At 36.5% G+C, this 14,678-nt stretch overlaps 1 long non-coding RNA gene across 1 annotated transcript; it reads right to left on the reverse strand.

The window, feature by feature from the left end:
- Window positions 1-4,768: 4,768 nt before the first annotated feature.
- On the reverse strand, window positions 4,769-6,702 carry LOC124857143. The gene is made up of 4 exons (XR_007035519.1): window positions 6,550-6,702; window positions 5,576-5,777; window positions 4,964-5,053; window positions 4,769-4,854 (listed from the first exon to the last, which is right to left on the reverse strand). It is a non-coding gene; the product is annotated as an uncharacterized LOC124857143 (long non-coding RNA).
- Window positions 6,703-14,678: the final 7,976 nt, after the last annotated feature.

Below are 14,678 nucleotides of genomic sequence, written 5' to 3' on the forward strand. Positions count from 1 at the left end.
CAGTCGGTCGTGGCAGATGACCGCTCACACTGAGCCTGGTTCTGCTTGAGGTTTCTTCCTGTTAAAAGGGAGTTTTTCCTCTCCACTGTTGCTACATGCATGCTCAGTATGAAGGATTGCTGCAAAGTCAACGCCAGTGACGGTCCACTGTCTCTACATGCTCATCCAGGAGGAGTGACTGCTACAAATCTCTGACTTGATGCAATCTGCTGGGTTTCCTTAGACAGAAATTTTTTTTATCCAATTTGAATAAATAACTGAATCTGACTGCACTGTTCAATGGTTAGGATTAATTGGAATGTATGTTCCTGATTTTTGTGAAGTGCCTTGAGACAACATGTGTTGTGAATTGGCGCTATATAAATAAACTGAATTAAATTGAATTGAATTAAATGAAATTGTAATTGCTCCCCCAATTTATCGGCTTTTTTTAATCACACGACTGATATACTTGCATAAACTATGCCTTGTCTACATATTTGAGCTTTGTATCCGCACTAGGTCTATTAGAGGTAAATGCTTTTATTACAAGGGATCCGGAAAAAATACAAAAATTACTATTTGGCCCTTCATACTCCACCGGGGTAAAACAATTTCTCAAGGGACCTTGTTTATTCTGAAGACAGCTTCATCTGAATGCTCAAGAAGTACTCAGCAGGCAATTTTATATTCAGTCTTAGTCCCTTATACATGCTCGTAGAGAACACATTCAAAGCATTTTGTACAATTCACTAATGCACTTTTTTCATATTTTGCTTTGATTGTTTTTGGTGCTGCTAACTGAACATCTAATAAATAAAAATAAGAGAAATTATGAATAAAAGGCAAACACTATTCATGTTACAAGCTTTGTATCCAATTCAGATCAGATGCAATAGTTTGGTACAAATGAAAAAATGTAGGACAGTAGAAATTTTTCCACACATGTTTACACATAAAGCGCACCTTATTAACATTCATCTGAAGGGTAATTCTGTGATTTAGAAACAAAAAAATAGTATTGTCAGTTAAATGTTATTGATGTATATAGCTGGAAAAATAAGAACTTAACATGTCAATGTAAATATATTTTAATGAGGCTATTGACATGAAATTTGCACCAAATGTATGCAAGAGCCCAAGTAATCCACATATGCAAAGAAATTAACATAAACAGATCCATAAATTAGGTTATATGTAACACAGTGATATGGCACAGGGGTTAAGCAGTGAACACACTTACTGAAATGTATTTAGTACTCAGTAGTAAAGCTTCCTTTGGCTTTTCTGCTAAGTACAGGATACGTCTGGAAATGAAATTTTCCAGACGTATCCTGTATGTGTATCTACTGCATGATTTGCTCAAGTGTGATTTTATATCATTCTTCCTCACAAACACACAGTTCAAATTTGGTCTCATCTGACCAGATACTCTATCAGTATGTCAATAACTTGTTCAAAGTAGCAAACATTAAACAAGCTTTAAATGCTTTATCTTCTGCAGTGGAGTCTTGTGCGATGATCATGCATAGAGGAAAGGGTTACGGAGCGCACCAGTTATGATTATTCTTTTTACTCCTATTTCAGAAATCTTCAATTCAATTGCAATTCAGTTCAATTCAGTTTTATTTATATAGCGCCAATTCACAACACATGTCGTCTCAAGGCACTTCACAACAGTCAATTCAGACAAATCATACAGATTTCAAGTCAGGTGCATACATTCCAATTGATTCTATAGAACAGTGCAGTCAGATTCAGTTATTTGTTCAAATTGGTTTAAGAGTTTTTATTTCTATGGAAACTCAGCAGATTGCATTGAGTCAGTGACTTGTAACATTCACTCCTCCTGGATGAGCATGTAGCAACAGTAGACAGTCACTGGCATTGACTTTGCAGCATTCCCTCATACTGAGCATCCATGTAGTGACAGTGGACAGTCACTGGCGTTGACTTTGCAGTATTCCCTCATACTGAGCATCCATGTAGCGACAGTGGAGAGGAAAAAAACCCTTTTAACAGGAAAAAACCTCCAGCAGAACCAGGCTCACTGTGACCGGCCATGTGCCACGACCGACTGGGGCTTTGAGAGAACAGAGCAGAGACAAAAAAATTACACAGAAGCACTATGCATCTTGTGAGTAGCATGTGGTGCCAGGGAAGATTATATTATGAGGATTTCATTACAATATACCTATTTAAAGTATGCTGACTGAGAAATACATGTACTTGCTCAAAACGTTTTTCTCCCGCTGTAGTAAAACCAATGACGACTTTTTAAAATTTATAAAAGCATTGTTCCTTAAACATTACTTAAAGCTGTTAGTAACGCCTTATTGTTACAGGGAAACAAATTAGATGATGCAGTGAGAGCACAAGCCCTTAAGACATATCACTCTCACTAAATAACTGTCTTCTGTCTTTAAATAAAATAATTACAGGTTTTATTTTCAACTTGATGCTGTTATAATGTTCATTTGAGTTCAGTTCAGCATGTACAAAAAATCCACAAAACATATTACAGGAAAGCTCAGAGGCCTTGTAGATGATCGTGCCTTTTGCCAAAACATTTTAATAATTTCATGAATTTAACATGTCATCTTTAAGGTGAAGCACAACAGGAGACAATTTTTAAGTTTTCTGTATGCACCGGATATAGACAGATTTGCCTAATAGAATGTGCAGATATCAACAGCTGAAAGGTGTGCTAGTAGTAGGCTATATGACTGCGGGGCTCTGGTGACATTATGTGTGCTGCAACTGCTATTTAAGTAGGTTTGTATTTTACACATATTGTCCAAGATATTTTAGATATTGGTCATGTGTTTGATGTCTTTTGCTGAAATGAGAAAAGCATAATTTGTTTTTGTGTTGTAAGACTAAGATCCTAAAACTTGTGTCTATTTCACAAACAAAAAAGAAGGAAAAACAAACATAACAGTTGTGGAATGATTTTCTTTTGCATGTAATGTAATTTTCAGACAGGATTTAAGTAGTTTCATGAGACAGTGTAAAGAACAGTTCTATAGAAAGTTATAAATATACAAATTATTATTTCATTTATAAAGAAAACAGGGCAATTAAAACCAACCTAGCCCAATTTGAAACAAAAAAATGACACACTCAATCATTCAATACATTTTATTTCATGTTTGTGCATTTGTGTGGTGTTAGGGCTTTTCGTCCAGGAGATGATTTCAGTGGGGATAAAAGAAGTCTCTCAGCATGTTCTGGACCTGACCAGATTGAGGGCTTTCTCCAGCTGGGATCAGGAGCGGATTCAGAGGGGAGTTTACGAGCTTCGAAGGAGTGAAAGCAGCAGCAGCAGAGCGGGTCTGCGCAGTGTGAAGACCCTCGATAGCACTGGAAAGCCAAATTAGCCTTTTCAGACTCTGGATGTTTCGACCACGATCGTGCATCAGCTGGTGTTCAGTCACTGCTCGACGGCTGTACGGAGACCAAACACAAATCACTGCACTGCCGCACAATTCAGAAAACATTCAGGAATACACAATTTTGTCATACGCTTGAACACATTTTAACATTTTCTATTCAGCTTAGAGGGTTGCCAAAACCGTCTTACATGGACATAGTATAAAATAGTTGGTACTTGTGCAAAAATATCTCAAACTATGACTTAAAAAATATGACATAAAAAGGCAAATGTTATGATTGAAAAATCCATTTTCATTTTAATTGTTTACCTAAAACAATTGTTAAAAGTAAAAAGTTGTACAAAGTAACATCACTTCTAGAAAGGTTGGAGGGTAATAAATAGAATTAGACCTAAACAGAACTTACTGTTGATTTTAAAAAAATCAAGAAATGCTGCTGCTTTCTGAGGACTTTTTCCTCAAATCATGTATGAATAGTTCTCTATCATAAAGAGAATAGAAACCAAATAGATTTTTATCGGTACATGTAATAAAAATAATCAGGTAACTTGTTGATTGACCAGAACATAGATTAACCTTAATGTCTCTATGAAATGAAGAACAGATTTTGGATTAATTAAGTGAGTTTAAATGACTTAAAATAACTGATTTTTTAATTAAAATATTTATGTTTCATTTCTCTCTAGACAAAATCAACATAGAGGCATGAAGGCAAATTTGGCAGTCTCACCTTTCATTCTGTTGACAATGGCCGCTTGTGAAGATGACAAGAACCAACACTGCAAAAAACTGCACAGGCTTGTGGGAGATCTGCATTTTCTGAATCAGAAAAAATATACATATGAAAAACAGGGAAAAAATAAATCTGGGCATCTATTCATTTAGTTAGATCTACTGCTAAACTCCTTCACAGAGAATCATTAATGCAATAACTATGTGGCAATATGCAAACCTGTATAATGAAAATTCATTGTCACAAAGCAAATTTATTACCTCTTCATTTTTAATCATTTCACTTTAAAAAGGATCACAGTAATAAATTGTTGGCAATTGGCAGCAATTGTGTCATACATGAATCCATAAAATACTGAATTTTGCATGAGTTGTTAGAAATAATTAATTTCACATTTTAGTGCAATCTTTGATATTAAAGAACAATTATAAATGAAGTTAGAAAAATCCTTTCTAATTTTGAATTATTGAACTTAAAATTAATATTGTAAGAGAAATGCTTCTGTGACTGGGATTTTGCCTTGAAGTGATCAATGAAATCCTAATCCTAATTTTGATATTCTGATCTCTGCCATGTTAAAGGTAGATGCAGCACAACAAACAACATCTGCACAATATCAGTTAACTAACTTGAGAAAAAGAATAAATAAATAATAAAAAAATATTACCAAGTTTCTTTTGCTATGCCTTCACTTTTACATTCTTGTAACCAACTGCACATGCCGTTTGAGAATGTTACTTTTAATTTCTGTCATTTGCATAAAAAAATACAAAAACAAAACATAAAATTTCAGACTAAACAAACATGCAAAAATTGATAAATGTAAATGTCTCTTGTATTAATGGAAGGTACTTACATTTCCTCTCTCTGAGTGAAGACAGCTTCTCTGATGTTTAAACTCTTAACTGAGATCTGATCCGACCCAGCAGACTTTTTATAAAGCCCCCTGACACACACACATACATAGACACACATTTTGTTTAGCCCACCCACATAATAAGGAGCCACAAATTGAAAATAGGCCGCTTGATTTGGAAATGAAAAAAAAAAAAAAAAAACGTCAGCAGCATCATTTCTGACATGTGACTTTTGTCCAGAGAGATAAAACGTCAAAGCCTTTTAGGCTTATTTGTGTTAACATAATCCCAAATAGACAACTGTCTTTCAGTGCCTCGGCTCACTCGCATGTGTTCTTTATTTAATCAGGAGCTTTGGAATGAAGGATCGAATTAAATTGAGGGATCAGGATTCCTTTATTTTGTGGTCTAATCCTTCACATTCCTTTTTTTGAAAAGACCCTGGCACCTGAGGAAAAAGGACAAATTTAGAGAATGGTTGAATGGTTTTATTGATATGGTGGACAAAGAGACCCTGAATGAGTCGGTGCAGATGAGCTAAACCTCAAACAATTGTGTGATGCTTTCGGTTTAAACTTTTCCAAACACTCCATAGTTAAAATGTTTGTCACCTGGAGCTTTTCACCAACTCCTTGACTTCATCGACCCGAACACTTAATGAACCTAAATGGACCGAAGTCTGTGGTTGCTACGGCACCTCCACAGTCACCAATAGAAACACAGTCGTCCTGACAACATCTTCCAGGAGAAGTTTCTTTCACTTTGAGGAATGTTGGCTTCCACCAGAAGACCGTGGGCAGAAATATGGAAGAGCTATGATATGACATTAAGATCATTAGGGAATGCATCCAAAGGAAAAAAAAAAAACAACATGGACAGAGTAGTAAAAAGTGTAAAGTGACGAAACAGCTGTGCTTCATTCAAATCTAGGAGATTAAAAACAATCAAGCGTAAAACCTTGCCTATGTGCAGAGATACTGTGCACTATTGTGTAAATGTATTTTCCTCTTTTCTGTTTTGCTTTTTTCATCCTACTTAAATCTTTCAGATCAAATTTTAATATCTCATAAAGAAAACCTATGTTAACAAGAAATGCTATTTTCAAATGATGATTTCATTTATAAAAAGGAAAGAAAGGCTATTGAAACCAACCTGGCCCTATGTGAAGAGGTCATTCCCCCAAACCCCAATGACTGATAGTCACAACTGGCATCAAGCATTTACAATAACTGAGTTTTTTACATCACTGTGGAGGAGTGCTGGCCCATTTTCTATGCATAGTTGTTTTAATTAAGCCACATTTGAGGATTTTCTAGCATGAATAGCATGTTTGTGTCAAAATCTGCCTGTAATTGTTGTTTTGAGTTTGAATTCTGTTTACTTTCTCTGCACTGTAATGTTTTTCATTTGCTTTATTTCAGTTAATAGCGGTTTATTAGATTCATTCTGGTGTTTAGGTGTTTCTTAATCCTATGTTCCTATGTTAGATGTTTTAGCTTGTATTTTCTTGCAGATTTGTTTTCCTCCCTGTTTATGTTCTTTTAGTAGTCTACTTATTTCAGTTTAATTAGATGTTTTCAGTTACCTCTTTAGACTCCCTGGTCATCAGTGCAATTCGTCACCCTCCCTCAGTTGCCTTCTACAGCACAGGTGTCAAACTCCAGTCCTCCAGGGCCGGCAACCTGCAACTTTTAGATGTTCCTCTGCTTCAACACACCTGAATCAAATAATTAGGTCATTAGCAGGACTTTGGAGAACTTGACTGCATACTGAGAAGGAAATGCAGCCATTTGTTTGAGGTGTGTTGGACCAGGGACGCATCTAAAAGTTGCAGGACACTGGCCCTCGAGGACTGGAGTTTGACACCCCAGTACATCCCTGTTCCACCAGCTGTTCCTGATTCCCCTCTGATAACCTCCCTTGGGTCATTTGTCCATTCTCCACTCTCTTTCAGTATTCATATTCCCTTATTGTCATTGTTCCCCACTGGTTACTCCTGACATCTGCCCTGGAAACTACACTGCTGACTTCCCTATTCCATGTCTCTGTGTTCTAGTCAGTAAACCTGCCTGAGTTCCATCCTCTGAGTGTTTTTCTGTTCTCACCATTAAAGCATTGATCTACTCAACATGCAGCTTCCATCCTCCTGTATATACAGTACTTGGTCCTGCATCACCTCCACACACCATGACAGTTTGAGGTCATGTGAAAGCATATAAATTGGATTTATGTCTAAACTTTGATTAGACCACTCCTAAATCTCCATTTAGATTTTTGTAAACTATTCAGGGGTGAACTTGCTGGTATGCTTTAAATCAATATCCTGCTGCATAACCCAAGTGTGCTTGAACATCATCAATTGGTGGAGGGAAATTCTCCTTTAGGATTTTCTGAGAAAGCAAAGCAGCCTCAGACCCTCCCACAACCACCACCATATAAGACTAATTGTATTATTTTTTTTTTTTTTACAAATGACTAAGTCGGTTTGGATAGCTTTTTTTTCTCTTTAATAAATACAATTATGATTTGGGAATAGCTGTGTGCATATACCCGAGTTAAATGTGTCTGACATTAAATTTGTTTGATGATCTAAAACATTTAGGTGTAACAGTAAAGCAAAACTACAATTAATCTATACAGGAGCAAGTATCTTTCATGGCATTGCACTTTGAACAAAGGATTCAGAATATGGTAGCTGCCATGCAGGAGAGGAAGAGGAAACAGGGAAGGTTCATGGATGAGGTGAAAGAGGAAGACGGTTAACAGGTCTTGCTTCCAATATCTCACATGTGTTGATTTGAAAGAAAAAATATTTTAACATTTGTGAAACTTGGGCTATTAATTATTTTTGTTTGAACTCAGTTAAGTTCCAAAAACATACATGCTAGGTCAACTGGAAATTTTAAATAGGAATAAGCCTTTATATTCGGTCTCTCTTGACCCTGAATAAGATTAAGCTAGAATTGAAAATAAGATTTAAAAAAATCCTGGCAGCTATAAAGTACTCCCACAACACCAGATGATTATAATTTATAACTTCCAAACAAACAATCAGGCATAAAAAACAGCTGTTAGTGAACACTGATATTGTGTGCTCCAGAGGCAATAAATGTCACAATCTTGTGGACTTGGAAATTAATTTTGGTTTTCAGTTTTATGTTGTTTTACCATGTTTACTGTGGTTTTTTTTTATGTATAGCTAATATTCCTGATCCCAGTGCTTGCTTTGTATTTATTTTGTATCATTTAGCCATTATCCCTTAGCTCCTTTAGTGTTACTCCCTACACAGCTGCAACCACATTAGTTTCATTAAACTTACCTGTTCTTGTTCCACAGTCACCCTGCTCTGCTCATTTGTTGGATTATTCTGCAAGATACTTTGGTCCTCAACAGATTGTTTGGTCCTCAACAAATTCCAAACATGACATTGTGAAAAGAAATGCAGTATTAAAAACCACTGCCAGTACTTCACCACTGCAGAGGAACAAATAGTTTTTAATTTACCTTGCTATTTAACCTTGGAATAAAATGGAAAACCTATCCGCATGTTTGCTCTTCTTTTCCCTTTAAGTATATATATAATTCACCAGTTAACAATTGTCATGTCAAAGAAATTGATGGGACAATTTAAATCCAGTTCTGTACAATGCAATTGAGTGTGATCACATTAATAGTCAAATTTATTGGATCATAAAATTTCTAGAGGTGACAAGCTACCAGCAGATTGCTTTGAATCGTTACTTCCATGGTCTAACGCCTGAGCAAACTTTGGAAGATGGTGGAAACAATTCCCTTTAACAGGAAGAAACCTCAAGCAGAACCAGGCTCGGGATTAGTGATCATCTGTCTGACCAGTTAGGGATTGAGAGGACAGCAAAGAAACGCAGACAAACACAGGAGGATTGCATCTGAGTATTTTGTATGAGGTGTAAAAACAAAGAGCAAACGGTTAATGGTTGAATTAAGTCGTCATTGATTTGGTCATACTGGCTGACTCTACTATGTTGGCTTGTTAGAAATATAAAATTTTAATAGGAAACATTCACTTAGCATAGCATGAATAACTTTTGAAACTACGTTTTGTCTACAATTTTCATTTCTACGGTTTTTGCAGACACTCTGAGACATGTTTGGTGCCTGGGTTAGTTAGTGACACATTGATTTTAAGGGATTTGGTAGTGTAACTGATTTGATCAAGGTATTAGAACTTTATGTTGAACAATATAAAGAAAACCTCAAAAGCCAAACGATTTAAAAAAAAAGCTCACATTCTCAGGTCCAATGAAATAAATTTGACGCCTAATGCTGTTACCTAAATCCTTGTCACTTTGTGTTATTTGCTCGGTGCAAATGTCACTGATAACTCTTTAAACAGGCTTAATTTAAAACCTCTTGCATTATTTTCTTTTTATGGAGGTGGAAGATTTCCCTCGTTCTGTAAAATATTAAATATTTGTCTCCTGGACACAGGTGCTGCATCTTGGTCACATTTAGCTTCCACTTGAAAAGATAAAACCTGTTATATATATATGTATGTATGTATATGCATATATATATATATATATATATACATATAATCCCAGATTACATGAAAGCCCACATCATAGGCCGCTTTGAATGTTTTCCAGTATGGATCAGTCCAGTGTAGGTGGTGGTAGCAATTCCAATATCCTCCACCATGAACTACATGGAAAGAAATTAGTTGTTGGTTTCTTTCTCTCCCCCTATAATTAAATGATTTACTTTCCTAATATGTATTCAGTGCAAGTAAAATGTATCACAGAAAATTGGTTTATGTTGCCAGTCACATAAATTGACTCTTACACTATTTTCCTGCATATTTCTGTTGACTGTTGAGGGCAATAAATAGGCGTAGGTGTCTATGTTGATGAAGATAATGTTTTTTCATTTAAATCAATTATATTTTGGCTGCTTTTTGCCCTGACCTAAGTCACAGTAATTGTTACATAAGCTCAGATAAAAAAGGGCTATTGATACAAAAATGTCAGTCTATAGTGAAAAGTATATCCCTGTACTCTGCAATATATCCATGCAATACTTGACTTGGGCACCTATGGCATGAATTCACACTGCAAGGTCTGACATGAGGTATTAAGGAAGTCCAGGTTGCTTTAATGGTGGGGTTCAGCTTGTCTGCATCGTTGGGTCTGGATTCTCTCATCTTCCTCTTGACAGTACCCTACATATGCTCTGGGGTTTAGATCAGGTGAGTTTACTGTCCAGTCAAGAACAGTGATAGCATGGTCAATAAACCATGTATTGGTATTTTCTGCTCCGTGGGCAGGAGTCAAGTCTTGCTGGAAAATGAAATCAGCATCTCCATAAAATGTCCTAGTAGATGGCTGAGCTGACTTTAGACTTTATGAATCACAGTGCATCAACACCAGCAGATGTGGTTCCACAATGACAGTGGAAACTTCATACTGGACCTCAAATAACTTGGATTCGGTGCCTCTCCACTTTTCCTTTAGACTCTGGGACCTTAAATATCAAATTAAATGCAATCTCTGCACCTGCAAAAGGACTTTGTAACACTGGGCAACAGTTCAGTAATTTTCCTAGGCCAAGTAAGATACATCTAACCCTGGGTTAAGGAGTGGCTTTCTACAAAGAATGTAACAGTTATAGCCCACATCCTGGATACATATATGTGTGTTGGCCCTTGAAGCACTCTGTCATACTTAGTCCACACATTGTGAATCTCCTGAAAAATACTTAATTAGGTGTATCCAGTTGTCTGCATACATCTTTCCACCACACTTTGTCCTTCGACTCAACTTTTATTATGCATAAAATACAGCGCAATGTGACCAGCAAGCTTAATTAGCAGTAATCTATTAAGGAACACCATCTTTGCAAAGGGTTTCGGTGACTGTCTGCTGGACAACTGTGTTCCCAAAGATTGTAATTTAAAAATCCTTTTTATTGGTCCTATTTAAAATTCAAATTTTCTGAGAAAATGAATTTAGGTTTTTATTATTTGAAAGTCCTAATTATCAAAATTTAAACTATTCTGTGTAATGAGTTTCACTTTTTGAACTCAATGACAAAAAATAAATTAACCTCTGTGTTATTTGAATTTATTGTGCTGTGCCTGTATTTTTGTTCATTGTATTTTGACAGTGGCAGAGACTTGCAACCCCAGCTATCACTAGCGTATATATCCCAAAAAATTGCTATTTAGATAAACAAAACACAATTACAACAAAAACAGCTTCAGCAACTACACTCACCCCACTGACAATAAACGTTAGGCACAAAGAAGGATATGTCTAATTTGGATGTAATCGATACACATGCAGACCAGAGATGGCTGTGCAAATTATTTAATTTGTAAATGAGTTGACACATCTGGAACAAGTACATGACATAAGTGGTGGCATCATGAGTCATGTTATGTGTAACAGGCAGGTGTGCAGAGGGTGGCTGATAGACACATTAGGCAATATTGCTAGCCTTTGATGAAGATTTGTAGGAGTCGCGTTGTGTTTGCTTGAGGCACGGTTTATATCATGAAACCTTCCCACATGCATGTGGCATGACACAGATGTCACAGTGATCCAGGGTAAGAACCAAAGGGTACATGAAAGCATCCACACACTTTGGTTTATCTTGTGCTGTGTTGTGAAAAGCATGCCTCACATATTGGAATATCAGATTTGCATAAAATGACTGTCTTATGCATATCCAAAATCAGAGTAAATGGAAGGAATTTGCATAGCCCTTTCCAGTCATACTGACCACCCAAAGCACTGAACACTAGAGGCACATTCACCCAATCACACCCACGTTCATACTCTGATATGCAGATCAGTAGGCAACTTGAGGTTAAGTGCTTTGCCCAGGGCCCTGTGGACATGTTGCTGGAGGAAGATTGTAAGACGACTACTCTTCCCACTGAACAAAAGTCACCTTCGATGTGGGTAGTAACTAGTCACATTTACTTGACTTAAAAAAAAAAAAGAATTCTAGGATTAGTTTCACTGCACTGTACTTTTTACTTCTACCTAAATATTCTGAAGTAACTCTTGAGTACAATTTCTGGTTACTCAACTAACCTTGTGTTACTTTACTGAATGACGAACCAACCCGTTTCTGGTTTGTAAACAAGCTTCATTGTTTTAATGGTGATTTCTATCTGCTGAACCTGTGCCATTTGGAAGTCCAATGATCATACAGTAAATATTGGCCTTGGAAGTATTTTGCCTTTTTATTTTTTTACATGGATACATTACATACTGCAAGTATTGGTTTCACAAATTTTATGTTGTGGAAAAATGAGATTTGGAAATGTGCGTTTCTTCTGCTCAAATGTATTGAATGTGATTTATGTGTATCCATTTTTAATCTTAATACAAGTACCAAAACCTGCACACTTTTTTTTTTTAAACATACTATTTTGTCTCTATAGCCACATGATTTTTACCAATTAAACCAGATTAAATAGCATTACTCAAGTACTCAGTACTTGAGCCTTTTCATTGAACACATTTTTACTCTTAAGAAATTTGATAACTTTTTTATTTCTACTTGAGTAAAATTTATATTGAAGTTGTCATTTCTTTTTGAATTTGTTTGACCCACATGAAAACTCACTCAGGAGATCAGAAAAGGTTTTAAAGGTTTATTTTACAGTCTGTATTTCAAGTCATACCAGAAACCTGGTAGAAAATGCTAAGGCAGGTACTTTAGACTTCTCAGGTTCTCTAAAGAGAGAAGTTCTGGCCACAAGAAATACATCCTCAAAGTCCAAAAGAGTTTTGCTTACATTTGTCATTGGTAGTAAACTCTGGGAAGATCTTTACCATGGGCTTGGGAGTCAGGCAATCCAGAATGCTGTCCAATAAGAACGATCCACAGCAGGTCTGAGTTCACAGTGATAGGAGCTTGGGTGATCCAGGAACCAAACCACAGTCTAGTGGTGATAGTCCAAAATTCACAAACTGTTTGAAAGAGGTACTGGATGTCCAGGTTGAGAGGAACCCACCTACACCTCACAGGTACTAGCAGGAAGCAGAGAACCAAAACAAGGTTAGCACAAGCTCAGGTCAGACTGGCAAAGTTACTCTGGCTTGGTGATTACCACATGGGCAAAACACTCAGGCAACGAAGGACTGGTGGCTGGCTCCTAAATACTCCTTCCAGGTACACACAATCAGCCAACGATCAGGAACACTTGTAGCAGTCAGCAGTGGCTCCAGGAAGACCTCTGGTGGACAAGCACAGAATAACACTCCCATGTCCCAACAGAAGTAGTGCCACTCTTACCTGAGTTCAATTTTGGCAACTCTACTCACTTCTGAAATGAAATTACATTAAGTGCTACTTAATGTATGCTATTTAATCTGTGCTATCCTCTATGACGGGTGACCTTCGAATACTATTTTGACTGACAATCAAACAACTGCCTGTAACAGTATCAGTCAACTCATGAAGCTACCACTTATGCTCTCTGGTGACTGTTCTAGAAAGTAGAGCAATTTGTGAATCAAATCCTTTGCATGTTGGTGTAGAAATAAAATATTCAGCCTATCAAATGGAGTGTCACTGTAGTAGATTCTCACAAATACACAGATTACAGTGACCTAGATGCTAAAGGTCAGATAGTTGGAAGCACATAAGAAAGACAACAGGGGAGAAAATGCATATTTTTTGAAAGTGGTATCATCATCACAATATATACAGCTAATATTGCCAATAGATGATCTTCTAACATCGTACAACCATAACTGATGGACAGCATATGTATCAAATTTGGACAATAACTTCTAGGTATGTTTTTTCCAAGTGTTTTTTATTTTCTCCATGTGTGACTCCTGTATTTAATTTTAACTTGCTGTTACTTAGTGTTTTAAAAAATCTCCTACTTGAGGTTAATTACCTGAATGAGGTCATGACCCCAGAAGCAGAATAATTACTAATGAGGCATGCATTCACTAGTTTATTCAGTATTCAATGAAGACTGGTTTTCAGGAGAGTAAGAGCATTATGTTATAATGAGAAAAGGTGAGCTACTGCACAGACTAAATGTGTATGGAAAGCTATATGTTGTTTGTCCTATTCACTGGAGTTCCGTTCAGTGGAGCATTTTCTAAAATTATTCTTAAAAGCACACCTAGTCTCATTGATCGGATAATTTAATGAATTAATATGAATTTTTATTTAAAAAATACAGATCTTTTTAATCAAGTGAGGTATTGCAGTTATCAAGGCTGTTACATCAAAGTTGTTGTAGGAGTTACAAGGCAACAATTAGCAAAATGCACCATATGTCTCTGTTTGAAGCATAGGTCAATAACCATAACACTGAACCATATTCGTACTGTTTTTTTCCATGAAGGTGATGTCAAATTTCTATTCTTCCTCTTTTTCAGCTTCAGCTTCTTGTTTAATCTTCAGTTATACTGATGTACAGCCAGTACTTCCAGTGTAGCAGACACTGTTATATGCAATCACAGAGTGGAACTGCCTACTATGCAAAACTCAGCATGCTAGTTGTCCCCTGCCCTGTGGCACCAAACCAGAACAGCAACAGCCAAAACCAAGTACAATGATGGTTTAAATGTGATAAGTTTACGTAATGTTTCATTTCTACATGTAAATAGTAACGGCATCCATAACAAATGTGTTTCCTGTGTTTGCAGGGTGTGATCTTCACTAAGATGGTACCAGAAATATGTCCAAAGCAAAAT

This window comes from Girardinichthys multiradiatus, chromosome 20 (genome assembly GCF_021462225.1).
Source record: "Girardinichthys multiradiatus isolate DD_20200921_A chromosome 20, DD_fGirMul_XY1, whole genome shotgun sequence".
Classification (NCBI taxonomy): domain Eukaryota; kingdom Metazoa; phylum Chordata; class Actinopteri; order Cyprinodontiformes; family Goodeidae; genus Girardinichthys; species Girardinichthys multiradiatus.